The sequence below is a fragment of the Tamandua tetradactyla genome, chromosome 3 (assembly GCF_023851605.1).
Source record: "Tamandua tetradactyla isolate mTamTet1 chromosome 3, mTamTet1.pri, whole genome shotgun sequence".
Taxonomy (NCBI): Eukaryota; Metazoa; Chordata; class Mammalia; order Pilosa; family Myrmecophagidae; genus Tamandua; species Tamandua tetradactyla.
In genome coordinates this window covers 2,740,067-2,756,195 of record NC_135329.1, presented here as the reverse complement: position 1 = coordinate 2,756,195, position 16,129 = coordinate 2,740,067, and the positions used below count along the sequence as shown (strand labels likewise).

General features: G+C 48.5%; 1 long non-coding RNA gene across 1 annotated transcript in view; it reads left to right on the top strand.

Moving 5' to 3' along the window:
• The window catches only part of LOC143675927 (uncharacterized), a 52,559-nt gene extending 49,950 nt beyond the window's left edge, over window positions 1-2,609 (top strand). The window contains exon 3 of the long non-coding RNA XR_013171687.1: window positions 353-2,609. This is a non-coding gene — a long non-coding RNA (uncharacterized LOC143675927). The remainder of the gene's footprint in view (window positions 1-352) is intronic.
• Window positions 2,610-16,129: the final 13,520 nt, after the last annotated feature.

The window sequence follows — 16,129 nt, the reverse complement described above, 5'->3', positions numbered from 1 at the left end:
AAAAATTTCAGTGTGTTATAACTGTGCTAATTGAGTTATCTTTAAAAGAATGGCTGCAACTCCCAAATTGAATACTGTCTTTTTTCTCTGCCAGTCTCCCAAACAGCTTCACCGTAAGTGCATGGCCTTGGTTTGTAGTGCCCGGAGAAGACAGGTGTGTGCCTGCTGCTCTGCAAAGCCTCAGCCTTGGCCGTGTAAAGGCCACGTTTACCTTCGCTAAGGCATGGCTGACCACGGAGCTCCACTCTTCACCTATGCCCAGGCCACAGGGGCTGGACCCTCACCCTCTCTCCAAACTTTGTCAATCAGGGGATGGCTCTCTTAAATCATGCTTGTTTGTTTGTTTCCCCAGCAACAGTCTCCAAGGGACACCAACTCAGCTCTTTTTTCCTCCAGTCCCTCTTGCCTGTTGCCTTCAGAACCACCTGGGAGAGGCTCGTGTGTCCAGCCCTGATGGTCACCTCTGAGGGGACACCCAGCATCTCTTGTGGGGATGGCCTTGCCCAAGTCTCTTAAACTCACTAGTCTCTGGGGTTAAAGCACGTCTGACTCTCTGAAGGAGCGGGAAGGCCCTTTTCTGCATCTCTGAAGTGCGGTGCCATACACCACTGCCCATCCAGCCGACTCCTGGGCCCTCCTTGCTGCTGAAGACTCAGTTGTCCTTCTCCTTGGAGCTCTCAGAGCAACCATTCCTCCTTTTAGAAGAGGCAGAGCATGGGATTAATTAGTTTATTGTTTTGTTTTCTGAAAATGGAGAATCACAGGGCATTTTGCCAGATATAATATGCACTCCCCGAATGATGGATGACAAAAATCCGGTGGAGCTGGGGAAAATGTAGACGGTTTCTTTGAGACTCGCTCTGCTCAGGAGGTGATCCATTATCGGCCCGGGACACTGACACTCCTGGAGGGCCCGGCTCAGCTTCCTGGTTGGTCAAAGAACAGGGCAGGACGACATGGCTTCTAAGGGTTCTTCCAGCTTGGCAACTTTAAGCACAGTAAACATCTCGAGGGATGCCATGATTGCAAACTAGGGAAATGTTTTAGTGCCCCTGAGTGGAAGGCCGTCAGACAGCAGCCAGAGGCGGCCGGACTGAGTCTTCAGAGGCCCACGATTTCCCGGACCAGAGCCAATCTAGGAAGCAAAGCTACACCCAGGCTCTGTCCACGGAGGACAGTGTCTTCCTCCCCTGAAGCCAGTAGGGAACACTTCTGCCTTTCTCCTCCAGTCGGGGAGGAGAATCAAACCAATTCAAGGCAGGGGTGGTAAAGGTGGAGACCCCCAACCCTCAAATAATGAAAACAAAGTTAGCGAAAGGGTTGCTATTAATTCTAATCAGGTATGTGACCAGGCAGGTCGGAAGGGATATGTCAAAAAGACACACTGAAAAGGCCAAACTGACCCTAACCTAAGGGCATGGAGAGAGCGGCTTCCCTGCCCATGGCACTCAGCTCTAATTATGGGCCTCACGCCCTGCCTCCTCTAAACCTTCAAAGCTTCTCTTTTCTGCTTGAAAATCAGCCTTCCAGAAGACCTCATCTCCATGATTTCTGGGGCTGGGCAAAGGGGAAATGGCAGATGTGGGGGGAGGCAGCGTAGCCTGGCCCTTCCCTGCACATCACAGCACGCGTGCTCTTCTCTTCCCCTCAAAGTGACAGAGGGGGCTTCACTCGTAAGACGAAATCTGAGTTGGCAGGGAAAGGTCTCCACTTTCTCCTCCCGGGACCAGAGTCTCCATGTCCTGGCAGTGGGAGCAGCTCACACGGCAGGCCAGCGAGCTGTCCGAGGGTCACGCCGGGTCATAAACGCTCGTGTTCTGGCAGAATCGTGAATCCGGAAGATGCCAGATCCATTGTCCGCCGTCTCATCACAGCCTTGACCTGCGGGCTGGATGTTGACCAGGCAGCTTTGTAGAGGAGAATTGGATTGCATTGGGGAGTTTTGGCCTACACTCTAGGTCTGCCACTGAGCTCATGTGACCCTGGGGAGAGAGAGTTGCCTTCCTGAGCCTCAATTCAGATTAATGAAAGGAAGATGAACCTAACCTCCAGCTGATGTAAACTCAATTTACTGCACAAATACCCATGATAGAGCTGTAAAGTAAAAAGGAAGTTTGAAAATGTTACGTGTGCTGTTATATGATTTTTGGAACAAGAAAGGACATGTGCACTGAAAAAAGACTGAAAAGGATATTCTCAAAAATGTTTATGGGGTTGTCTCTGGGAAATGAAATGCCAAGTGATTTGTGATTTTTCTTTTCTGTGAGGATTACTGTTTTCGTCATCAGGAAAAGAAAAACAAAAATCAGAACCAACAACTTAAGAGCAAAATTTAAGCTATGTCTTTTTCCTCCAGGTTTCTGCAGCCTGACTAGGCAGAGCTGCATACACGCTGAACCCCAACTCTGCACTGCCCCCCCGCCAAGCCCTGGGAACAGGGCAAACTGGTGGCTTGGTGCTGTTGCACAACTCTTTCACCCCGACATCACATGTTTGTCATCAGCATCCCGTGGGCGGGAGCTCACGGTAGAGGGGACCCCCTAAAAGTGAGGCTTAGCCCAGTGGGGGCGGGTCTGAACCCTGATTGCTGGAAGCCTTGTGGAGAGTGAGCCGTGGGGAAGGAAGCGGGAAGCAGGAACCCAGGAGAGAAAGGAGAGGACGTGGCTGCGTGGCGGCAAAGCCAGGGAGCCAGGCCAGCTGGCACCAGAATGCCAGTCTCTGGGGATGAGGCAAGCCTGGGTGACATCTAGAATCTGGACTCCTAACTTCTGACCCCAAGAGCCGAGGAATTCCCGTTGTGTAAGCCGAGGCTGGTTTGTGGCATTTGTGATCGTGGTTCGGGAAACAAGCACACGGCGGGGCAGGTCGGACTTAGCGACAGCACTGCAGACAGGCGTGGGGGGGCCTCCAGCGGGGGTGAAGCTTTGCCTCGGTCTTCAGGGGGCAGAAACAAGCCAGGTGTGCTCCATCCTGTTGGGCAGCTGGGACGGTAACTCAGCAGCAGCAATTCTCTAACAATATTAAGCCTCTCCAATGTGCCTGGCCTTATACCAGGCATTGTGAAAAATTTGTCCTAGTCCAAATTAATTTGTGTTTTTTAATAACTAAGATAACAGAAGCCCTTTGAACATTACAGTTAAGGAATTTGGCAACTATTAAATGCATCTAAAAATAAAAGAGCATCATTTGTATAAATACTGTCCAGATATATACACTACACATATTTATATATTCATAGACACACATACAACTAATTTTCTTCCTTGTCTGTTACTACAAATAATGAAAGTGCAGCATGAGGGGGGAAATCAAGACTCGCATGAACCAGCAGTCCTGAGTGTTTCTTGGCAGCTTGGGAGCAGCCCTGCAGGTGCACCCCTTGTCGGGGTGTGGGGGGCCCCCAGTTTGGAGGGAGCTGCCATCAAGTGGTGGTCTCAGCAGCCAGTGGGCCTGGCCAGAGGTGATGGCCACTCGGTCTCAGCCGGTCTTTGCCATGTCTACTTTAGGTATAGATGGCTACAACGTGTTCCCGAGGATGAGACTTCTGAGGGACACACCAGGGACGACAGGCACCCCTTTGGGTGTGGTGGCACGGGGGGTGCCGCTGGCCGGACGCACGGTCGTCAAGGACGAGTCTTATCTCTGTTCCCACGATGGCTGGTCCCTGCAACACAGCCACACCCAGCTCTTAAGCGCATCGTGCCTTCTCCATCCTCATGCCCTCACCTGTGTTACAGCTTTTGCATGTTACATAGTTCTTGACTTTTCATGGCAAACTTATTTCCCTCACTGATAACTCAGCTCAAACTCCCTTCCTCTAGTCTTGCTTTATTTCTGCTTTTGTTTCATAATTTCTTGCATTTTTTAAAAAATGGAAGCTATTTCTGCAATTATCTCTTTGAATATTCCAAAGACAGTTTCATTGAAGCCTTTTAAAAAACTACTAGATAAAATACTTTCATCTGGTGTGAATTCATGCCCTGATATCATCAGCTGTTTCTTTGAGCTTTAGCTTTCTTTCAGGGTTTTGCACGTTGGATTTGCATTTTCACTTTATGTGTGGTGCCGCTTATTTGTTTGTTTATTATTTTCCCGCTCTCTCCTTCTCGTTCACCCCCCAGCCACCCAGTCTCCCCGACCTTGGCCGTGAGGGAGTGTGGGCAGACCTGCTCTGGCCCCAGCCTTACAGGACGGCCTGCCCCCTCGGCCACCTTGCCACTTTCTGTTCCATTTCATTGCTGGTCCTCTGAGACGCATAGCTTGGTTTCAATACTGATTCCTGCCTTTTTGTGCCCCTTTTTGTATTTTATCATTGCTTTGCTTTTTTTTTTTTTTGGAAATTTTTAAGTTGAAATAATTCCTGAAAACTTTGCAAAAACAACACGAAAACAATATAGAGGATTTCGGTATGACAAGCACCCAGATTCCCAGATCCACCAACTTTTAACATTTCGGCTGATTCGTTGTATCATTCTATCTTCTATGTATTTCCCAATTTGAAACAAAAAGCTTACTTTCTCTTTGCAACAAACAGATGCACATGCAACACTGTGTAACCAGTCCCACCCTGCTTCTCTAAAATGCCAGCTCCCTTGTGACAGTCTCTGTGTTTTTCAGGATCCTTTCTGTTGTCAGTGACAGAAACCCAGGGAGGTTCAGCCACTCCTATGGCTGGGGAATGCGGGCGTGAGACGGGCCCCGGGCCCCGCTGCCCTGCAGGGCCCTTCCTCCCGTATCTCAGACCTGCTTTTCTCCTGGGTGCACCCCAGTTTTCCTGCTCTGGAGAAGCAGCAGAGCACAGTGGTTAAAACACGGCCCTTGAGCAAGTCAGTTCACCTCTCTGAGCTCATCTCCGTCTTCTGGGGAGATGCTGTGAGGGTCTCAGCCCCTCCCACGGGTGCGGTGGGGACCTCAGCAGCTCAGAGCTCTTGGGGCAGCGGCCAGCACATGCCGAGTGCTGTGCAAGGCCCGCAGGTTTTGTCGTTGTCTCTCTGCAGCCTGGGGAGAACGGGGCCTTCGACGATTCCAGACTTACATGAGCCCAGCCCAGGGGATCACAGTTTCCTTCTGCTGGCTTCCGTGTGCACAGTCCCTCAGGGGGACGCTAATCTGCCCTGCTTAGTTCACACGTCCCCGCCGTGGACGTCACTGCGGTCAGGGTCAGGGGCTGCTAGGACTGACCGTCCCACCACAATTACAAGGACCTGGAGAGAGGCCGCTCCCCGGGGGACAGGGAGGGCTTCACCATCACTCACCCAGTCACTCCTGAAGGGCTCGCCGTTGTCACTGCGTCCCAGGCGGAGCGCAAGGCAGCGGGGTTGCAGCAGCGCCCCAGAAAGAAGAGCAGCCCCGCCGCGCCCTCCCGCAAGCTGCTAAGAGGAAGGGGAGACACACAGCACCCCAATAAATGAAGGGAAATATTGGGTCTGTCAAGTGCGAGATTGAACAGAGCATAAAGCCGGGTGTGGGGAGTGGGGGATGGTGAGGGACGACCCGGGGGTCCCTGCAGCAGGAGGAGCCTCCGTGCCAGAGGCGTGTGGCCAGCTCTCGAGTGTGGGGGACTGAGTGTCGTGTTCCCATAAAGATATGTTCGAGTCTGAGTCCACGCTCCTACGTGTGAGCCCACAGTGCACGCCCTTACGCGTGAGCCCACGGTGCACGCCCCTACGCGTGAGCCCACGGTGCACACCCTTACATGTGAGCCCACAGTGCACGCCCCTACGCGTGAGCCCACGGTGCACGCCCCTACGCGTGAGCCCACGGTGCACGCCCCTACGCGTGAGCCCACGGTGCACGCCCCTACGCGTGAGCCCACGGTGCACGCCCTTACATGTGAGCCCACGGCGCACGCCCCTACGCGTGAGCCCACGGTGCACGTCCCTAAGTGTGAGCCCACGGTGCACAGTATCTTTGAGCATGTGAAGGTAAGTCAGGGTGTGGACGCACTTGCAGTCAGGATCTTTGCAGCCTCTCTGGATGTGGCTGAACCCAGGTGGGCAGGAGCCTCATAAGGAGCGGAACACAGGCAGAAGGAGCCGGATGTCAGGGAAGGCAGAGAGGGCCGACGGCCATGCTGCAGGGACTGCCACCACCGGGCACCAGGGACCCCAGGAGAAAGCGTAGCCTTGCTGGCATCTTATGTGTGAACTTCTAACCTGCAGGACCCCGAGGCAAAGCTGTGCGGCATCTGTCACAGCCGCTCTGGCAAACTAAGACAGTGAGTTTGAGAAAGAGAGAGACAGTGTGGCCGGAGCTCCCTAAATGCCAGGGAGGCGTATGCAGCCAGGTGGAGGGGAACGAGGACTGACAAGAACTTGCTGGTGGTTTTAAGCAGGGAAAAGAGCTGATGGGAATGTGGAAAAATCATCCCAGCTGCTGTAAGGGGAATCGACTGTGGAAGAGGCAAGAGTGGAAGAGAAGAGGCAAGAGGCACCTGCGAGGGAGGGCAGTCACGCAGACTGGGGCGTCAGTTGTGGGGGACAGGGTCTGGTGGAGTGGGGTGGGGAGGACTGGCTGCGAGTTTGGGAGGGGCTCAAGGAAAACAAGCAGGCTTATGATTTGAGCGACTGATGGTTTGTGGCGTCCTTTAGCAAGTAGAGAGAGATGATGCAGGAAAAGAAAACCAAGAGCTCCCTTTCAGATTGTCTGAGTTGACCATTTCTACTAGACAGGCAGGTGGATTATCAAGCAGACACTGATACACGTGTCTGAAATGCAGAGGGGAGGGCAAGGCTGGGAACGGGGCACTGCGGCCTTGGACAAGATGTGCAGGTGGAGGTGAGAGTGGAGCAGAAGGAGAAGGGAGAACCAAAGGGCACGCCTCCAATCCCTTCCTTTTTTCTTTCTTGAAAGGGTAACGCACCTTTGGTGCAAAGTGCTTCCGGAGGGCCCTGACCATAAAGAGAGGGACAGACGTCCCCGGTGTTGTGGCAGCCCCTCCCATCAGGCCACGTGGGTGGAGCTGGAGAGGGTTCTACCGTTCCAAAGCTGGGCATCGCAGCTTGGAGTAAACTTGCTTAAGTTTCTCAGCTGTTAATTTTAGTAGCGAATCGGTCTTTGCTCCACTTCTTTTGGGGCATTTTTCGTTGTTGTTAAGTTCATCATGGTTTTGCATTTTAGGAGTAACTTAAGGTTTATGAGCTCTGGCTTGGCACCCTGTTCTCAGGAAGTCGCAGGGGCCCTTTGGCGATCTGACCTCCAGAGTGAGTTTGGGGGTCAAGGCAGAGACTGTTGGAGGTCTGTCCCCTCACCTCGATAAGAGAGTTGTGCATTTTGTCATTTTGCATAGCAATCTGCGCATGATTAAAATCGCCAAGAGGCATTGAATGTGGAATTCGACAGCCACGCAGGAGGCTGACCACAGAGGCAGAGCATCTGAAGGCGAGGCTGGGTCTCGAGCACATCCTGGCCGCCTCTCGGGGCCGAGTCCCAGCTTTGCACGTGGTGGACCCTCAGCAGAGGGTGGCACTCGCAGTACGAGCAGGAAGCCTAGGAGGGCAGTGGTCCTGCGGCAGAGGCTGCGCCCGGTGTGGATGCAGCCGCAGCTACCTCACACATCAGGAACGACTGCTGCCGCCGCCAAAGCTTCCTAAGCAACATGGAAACAATTAGGTTAAAATGCAGTTGGAGATTCCAGTAATCTCCTTGGAATAGAGAAATAAACTTTGAAATCGTTTACAAATGATGCACCAAATCTGTGTGGCATCTGCTCAGGGTAGGGGAAAGATGTGCTTCTCCCAAGAGGCTGTTCGTGAGATGAAATCGCTGCTTTCGCAATGACAAGGAGGGAAAACAGAAGGACGTTGCCAGGTGGGCCTCGTCTCGGGCCTGGACCCCGGGCGTCCGAAGTGGGGTCCGCCGCTGCCTTTTGCTCCTGGGAAAGGGTCCGGGTGTGAGAAGGGAACGTGCGCTCTGGCCCCTGCTCAGCTGCGGGGAGGATGTTTGCTCAGCCTCGCCTTGGTGAGGCGGGCGATGGGGAGCCCGGCCGCGCTGTGATGGTGAGCCGAGAAGGCGGGAGGGTCCGGCTGCACCAGGCCAGGCGGAGCAGGGCTTCAGAGGGGCGCCCTGCACCCGAGGGCGTGGGCCCAGAGGCCTTGCTTAAGCCGCCCGTACAGAACTCAAGATCAGTTGTGCTATACATTGCTCTTTGATAAAAATAAAATCACTAAAATGAATAAAGTTGAGAGAATGCATTCTTGATTTGCATACATTTCAACTTTTGGAGTTTGGGACCTAACATATGACATCTTGAGCTGTCATGTCTGGCAAAATTTCATTGTCCTTGGCTTTTACCAACTGTCTCTGTTTTTGTAAACATGAAGGTGCAACTGCTTTAATGCCGTTTTTCCTTTTCTAGCATTATCTGCTAATTAAAAGCAAGCACAGAGTGGCAGTTTGGTTTTCCTTATAGGCCGTTACAACATCTCTTTTCTGTTCCAAAGTCCTCTAGCTGCTAGCACAATCACTACTTAATGAATGCTTGTATGATATTGCTACAAGATATAAAAAAGATTTTAAATTACAATAGTAGTAAATGTTCAATAACGCACACAAGTTGTGAGCCCAGATACAAGAGCACGATTTATGGGATATTGTTAAAAGATGATGGGTTGTTCCACTTAATAGCTAAAATGGTTCTAACATGCGACCTTAATGTGAAACATAGTTTTTAATTCATTCAGCCAGAAAGCTTGGAAATGATGTGATCCCAGAAGAATTTTCAAAAAATTGGGGGATTTTCCATTATTCCAAATTTTTGTACAAAGTTCGCTTTTATTATTTTTTAATTTTTACACTGTTTCAGATTTGAGGAATTCTAAGTCCCATCAAATACAGCCATGTTATCATTAGCTAGGGTTCTTTGAACTGTAGGCAATGAAGACTCCAGCTCAAAAATGCTGCCCTGAATCAATACCAGTGTGTTTCACAGACGGCACGAGCAGGACAGTGCCGGGGCTTCAGGACTGGCTTGAACTGGGGGCTTCACACCCACCCACGCCGCTCACCAGTTCTGGCCTTTGCGTCTTTGTTGACTTTATGATTCTTTCCCACACGGTGGCCACACACTCTGTGGACCCCTGTTGAAGAGAAAATGAAGGGTCCTTTGCTCAAAGGCGGAAAAGTGCTTTCCCCCTTCCTTGGTCTCTCTCGGCTCATGGCGGTGCTGCTTGGGTTCCATTTGGCTGTGGGCTCCCTTGGGCATGGGATCTGGGTGGGCAGTGCAGGCCTACGCCGGCCAGCGAGCGTGGTTTAGGGGGTCACCACACGACCCGCCGGGTGTGAGGGAGCCCCCAGCCCCTGCGCTGACCGGGAAGCCCATGGGGCAAGGAGAGCAACTTGGAAAGACAAGCAGACTCCGTGGTGGGACAGCAGAGGGGTTCATCCTTGGGTGGCAGGGACCAAGGGTCTGCGCCCCTCACCCAGCGTTTCCAGAGCCCACTGGACCTACTTCTATTTTGATGGACACTTTTCTGCAGAAGTTGAAGCACTCGTTTGCTCCTGTGGGGAGGGGCGGGTAAAGTTTGGCCTTCTCAGCATGTCTTTTCGATGCATCCCTTCTGACACGCATGATAGCACGTGGTCACGTAAGGTAGGTGTGCTCTGCTGGCCATACACCACAGTCGACTGCATGTTACAAACGCCAGTGACAAATCCTGCTTGCTTCACCCCGGTGCTGTCTCCAATACCCATTAGATGTATTTATCCATGTCTTAGTGCCAGGGACCTCGACTGGTTCTCACTGCCTGCAGCCTCCCATCTCCATTCTCAGTTCTTTGATATAAATGATCTTGTGGGGAAGATGGCACACTGTTAGATCAACTCACAGCATGGTCTGAACCATCAATGGACCCACAACAGCCCTGCAAGTGTTTGTTAACCCAAAGCTTGTAGCAGTGGTTCTGAGCTGCTCCAGCGTGCGGGCTGCTGGCCGCCACGGGCGCGGGAAGAGGGAGGCAGGAAGGAGGCTGGGCCAGGCTGGCCCTGCCCGAGGACCCGACGCTGACCGGGCTTCCTGTGCGGAGCAGAAACACCCCGTGGGGTCCCACTGCTCGGGCTCCTGCTGTCGTGGGACCTTGGCAAGTTCTTCAGCTGAAAAATGGCTAATGATTGTGGTCACCCTGCGCTGCTGTTATGAGACGTCAGTGAGACAGACCCCCGAGGGCCTCGGCAGGCGAGCTGGCACCGATCTGCTGTCCGGGAGGGTTAGCCGCCCTCACCCTTGTCTTTCTTACGCTTGCTTGCCGGCTTTTCAAGACTTCATTGCCTGCCTCTACTTCTAAACACACACTCGTGTGTGTGTGTGTGTGTGTGCGTTTGTTGGTTTGCTCATTTTGCCTTGGGCTGAGGGTGGTCAGGCTGAGTCACTGGCCGTGGGCAGGCTGGTGCCCCTCCCTGCATCAGGCGCTGTCCTGGTACCCTGCAGGGCCGGCCCCTCCCGTGGGTTTCCCAGCGGTGCCTGCTTGGTTCCTGGCCCGTTACTTCTATTTAAAATATATGTTTATTGGACAGGCCTCCCGTACCCCACTCCAACGACAAAAACCAGCTTTGGTGTGCAACACTTGTTACGATTGATGACAGCACATTTTAATAATTGTGCTATTAATTAAAATCCATGGTTTAACTCACAGTTCACTGTTTGTATGGCGTAATTCCAAGAATTAAAAAAAAAATCTTTCTGCTACCAAATATACAATCAAACATTTTCCCTTTAAATCACACTCAGGCCTGTGTTTCAGTGATGATAATTGCATTTATCAATTATCACCACAATCCAGTACCAAACATTTTGCAAAGAGGAGCTCTGTACGCTTAAGCCTTAATTCCCATTTCCTATCCCCATCCTTTCCCCCGGAACCTACGTACTAAATTCTGACTCTATGATCTCACTTATTCTAACTGCTTCAAATCAAGGAGCACACACAATATTTGTCCTTTACGTAATTTTTACAATCAGTCTGTTAAATTCCATGCAAAAGTTGGGATTTTCATTAGAATCACATTGAATGTATTTATAAATTTGCAAGAGAATTGACATTTTTACAAAATTTAGCTCTAATTTTTAATCATAAACATTTATTTAGGTCTTGTTCACTGTCTTCAGTGAGGTTTTATCATTTTCTCTAAAAAAGGCTTGCATATTTTATGTTTGCTTTATTCTTACGTAGTTTATATTTTCAATAGCATAATGAAAGGCCACAATTTAAAAATTTTATTTCCTAATTATTTCTTGCTGGGATATAGAAATATAATTGACTCAAATATTACTTTTGTGTCCAAAAGTCTTGTTCATTTCACTTATTAATTCTAATGTTGTCTGTAGCTTCTTTGGGTTTCCTATTCAGCAATGATGTTGTATTTGAATAATCACACGTTTGTTTCTTATTTTCAACCTTATATCTGTTATTTCTTTTTCTTGCCTTCTATCATGAGCTATGATGCATTATATTATGGTCAGTAGAAGAAATAAGAATGGGCACTCTTGTCTTATTTCTGATTTTAAAGGGAATGATATTTCTGATAGTTATTTTTAAATAGAAGATCAAGGAAATTATCATCTATTCCTACTTTGCTAATTTTTTTATTATCATGGATCTTATATTAAGATCTATTAAATTCTTTTTTCACATTTGTTAAGATGTAGTAATGATATATTATCTTTTCATACATTGCTAGATTCAGTTTATTAATATATTAATTCTCTAGTAATTTTCCTTTCATATACTATCCTTATTAGATTTTGTTATTAAAATCAGCCTTGCTTTGCAAATTTAATTTGAGGAGTGTCCATTATTTTACTATTCCTTGCAATATTTTTTTCTAAGGCTGGAATTATTCATTTCATAAAGTTTTTGCAAACATTGCTGGTAAATCACTGAACTTGCTGTGGTGGATTATGATTTGTGAGTGTGTGTTTGTTTATGTGAGGTACTTAAAATACAGATTCAATTTATTTAGTAGATTTAGGACTATTAAAATTTTTCATTTCCTTAAGTCAACTTTGGCGAGTTGTATTTTTCTAAGAATTTGCTATTTTTCTATTATTTAATTTATTGGCATAAAGTCATTTGTACTCTCCTCTTATCATTTTCATTTCTTCTGCATTTTTCATTCCTAATATTATTTATTAGTGCTTGATATTCCACTCCCCACCCCCTGCTGTATCAGTCTTGCCGGACTCTTGTTGATTTCATCTGGGCTTTTAAAGAACAAACCAGTGGTTTAGTTTTCTATCTTATCAATTTCTGCTTTTAATTTTATTATTTCCTTCCTCCTACTTCCTTTTTTGTTTTTTTTTTGCATGGGCAGGCACCAGGAATCAAACCTGGGTCTCTGGCCTGGCAGATGAGAACTCTGCCTGCTGAGCCACTGCAGCCTGCCCCCTCCTACTTTCTTTATTCTATCATTCAGCTTTTCTTATTTTAAAAGTTGAATAGTTAATATCAAGTCTTTCTTTCCTTTTATAAGCATTCAGGACTAAAAATGTTCCTGTTAATGAAGGTTTAGCTTCACTCCACATGCTACAGACCCCAAAGGATAGGATCATATGCTTTTATCATACAGTTCTAAATATATATAATTTTGTCTTTGACTCATGAGTTATTGAGATATATGGTTCTTAATCCCAAAACCTATGGAATTTTTCTAGTTACTTTTTACTGGATTTAAAATTTTATTGCATAGTGATTAGAGTCGTCAAAGAATGTGATCTGTGTGATATCAATACTATGAAGTAGATTATGACCTGTTTCATGGTCAAATATGTGGTCAATTTTCATAAATATTCCTTGTACATGGGTTTGGAAATAATTTGTATTCTTTTGTCATTTGGTTGAATGCTCTATATTTGTTTATTAGTTCAAATTTGTTAAATGGTATTTTCCACTCATGTCATTTTTGAATTTCTAGCTGTTCGATTTATTAATTAATGAGAGTTGTGCTAAAAGCATCTTCCATAATAATGGATTTGTTGATTTCTCTGTGCAGAATTCTTAATTTGTTTCATGTATATTGAGGTTACGTGACTAAATGCATATAAGTTAAGGATTGTTCTATCTTTCTAATGAAGCGAACTTTTTCTCATTAGAACTAACATCTTTATTTCTAGTATTGCTTTTTTTGTCTTAAAGTCTAATCATGTCTGATATTATTATAGTAATTTCATTTGGTATTACTTACTTGTATATCTTTTCCCATCTGTTTATTCTCTATCTTTCTGTATCATATATCTTATTTATATCTCTTATAAATAATGCAATGCCAATATGGTAATTTTTATTTTTTAACTGAAGCATTTATTGCATTGATAATTAGTGTTGGTTACTGATATTTTTGGATCCTGCTTTATGTTATTTGTCTGGCCTTTACATGCTCCCTTAATTTGGTTTGTTTTTCTTTTAATTATTGTTTCCTTTGGGATTTATTACTATATTTAACTGAGTCTAAGATGTCATTGATCATAAGCACACTAAGAAAGAAAAAATATCTGATTTAACTATAATGCAATGCTTTCCTCACTGAAAGTGATTATTTCATATTTTTTGAAAGCTCTCTTTTAGGCACATTTAGATACAGATTTATTTTTATCCCAAGTCACTCTGGTACATATATAAAAAGTGACATGCGGCTGAAATAAATGGACTAAAACATCTTTATGACTCCACATTGAGTCCCTTCCCTGAACCACCAGGACTGTTGGCGATGCAGCAGTTTTCAGAGTTCTCCACTGTTGCCTCTGGAACTTATTCCAGGGCTTGGACAGCAATTGCGCAAGTGCTGAGACCAGTGCTTTCTTGAGCTTACCAGATGTGTCAATGGAAGGTTTTGGGGAAACACTAGGTCTCAGGTTTCTTGTTTTAATATTCTGTAAGGGTTGCGGCCCGAAGCACTGAGGACTTGCAACCTCCCGTCATGCCATGACAGGTACTTCTCCTGACCTCCTACATGCACATGGGTGGATACTATGAGCTCCCACGTGCACACGGCGCACACTGTGACCTCCCACGTGCACACAGGTGCCCGCCGTGACTTCTCATGTGCACACAGTGACCTTCGATGTGCACACGGTGCACACTGTGACCTCCCACATGCACAGGGTGCACACTTGACCTCCCACATGACCTCCCACGTCCACACAAGTGCCCGCCGTGACTTCCCATGTGCACACGGTGCACACTGTGACCTCCCACATGCACATGGGTGGATACTATGAGCTCCCACATGCACACGGTGCACACTGTGACCTCCCACATGCACAGGGTGCACACTTGACCTCCCACATGACCTCTCACGTCCACACAAGTGCCCGCCGTGACTTCCCATGTGCACACGGTGCACACTGTGACCTCCCACGTGCACACGGCACACACTGTGACCTCCCACATGAACATGGTGCACACTGTGACCTCCCACATGCACAGGGTGCACACTGTGACCTCCCACGTGCACATGGCACACACTGTGACCTCCCACATGCACACGGCACACACTGTGACCTCCCACATGAACATGGCGCACACTGTGACCTCCCACATGAACACGGTACACACTGTGACCTCCCACGTGCACACGGCACAAACTGTGACCTCCCACGTGCACACGGCACACACTGTGACCTCCCACGTGCACACGGCGCACACTGCGACCTCCCACATGAACACGGTGCACACTGTGACCTCCCACATGCATACAGTGCACACTGTGACCTCCCACATGAACACGGTGCACACTGTGACCTCCCACATGCACAGGGTGCACACTGTGACCTCCCACGTGCACACGGCACACACTGTGACCTCCCACGTGCACACGGCACACACTGTGACCTCCCACATGAACACGGTGCACACTGTGACCTCCCACGTGCACACGGCACACCCTGTGACCTCCCACGTGCACACGGCACACACTGTGACCTCCCACATGAACACGGTGCACACTGTGACCTCCCACATGCATACAGTGCACACTGTGACCTCCCACATGAACACGGTGCACACTGTGACCTCCCACATGCACAGGGTGCACACTGTGACCTCCCACGTGCACACGGCACACACTGTGACCTCCCACGTGCACATGGCACACACTGTGACCTCCCACATGAACATGGTGCACACTGTGACCTCCCACGTGCACACGGCACACACTGTGACCTCCCACGTGCACATGGCACACACTGTGACCTTCCACGTGCACACGGTGCACACTGTGACCTCCCACGTGCACACGGCACACACTGTGACCTCCCACGTGCACACGGCACACACTGTGACCTCCCACGTGAACACGGTGCACACTGTGACCTCCCACATGAACATGGCGCACACTGTGACCTCCCACGTGCACACGGCACACACTGTGACCTCCCACATGAACACGGTGCACACTGTGACCTCCCACGTGCACACGGCACACACTGTGACCTCCCACATGAACACGGTGCACAGTGTGACCTCCCACATGCATACAGTGCACACTGTGACCTCTCACATGAACACAGTGCACACTGTGACCTCCCACGTGCACACGGTGCACACTGTGACCTCCCACATGAACACGGTGCACACTGTGACCTTCCACGTGCACACGGTGCACACTGTGACCTCTCACATGAACACGGTGCACACTGTGACCTCCCACGTGCACATGGGTGCTCCCTATGACTTCCCATGTGCACACGGGTGCTCCCCGTGACCTCCCACGTGCAGGCTGACGCTGTCACTCCACACACTGCTGTCAGGCCCGTCAATGGGGAGCTGCAGCCCCACGGAGAGATACTAAAATGTGAAAAAAGAGACGCCTCTTAGAACTGATGAAATCTAGTACTTCTCCATTCTTTTTTTTCCTCTCATTGTTTGGAAGTTATTTACTCTATTTCTGTTTGTCTGGTAGTCATCTTAGAAATTTAAATGTGCGTGCTTGATATGTTTAGCCCCCTCTAAATGGATCAAACACTTGAATGTAATAATGAATGAATGAAGCATAGTGGTATTATAAGAAAACATGGGAGAATTCAATTATAGCCTAGGAAAGGACCTGGCCTATTTAATTAGACTCAAAATCCTGAAGCTATAAAAGACCAGGTTGAGAAATTAAACTGCATTAGAAAAAGAAAATTAAAAAAAAATGG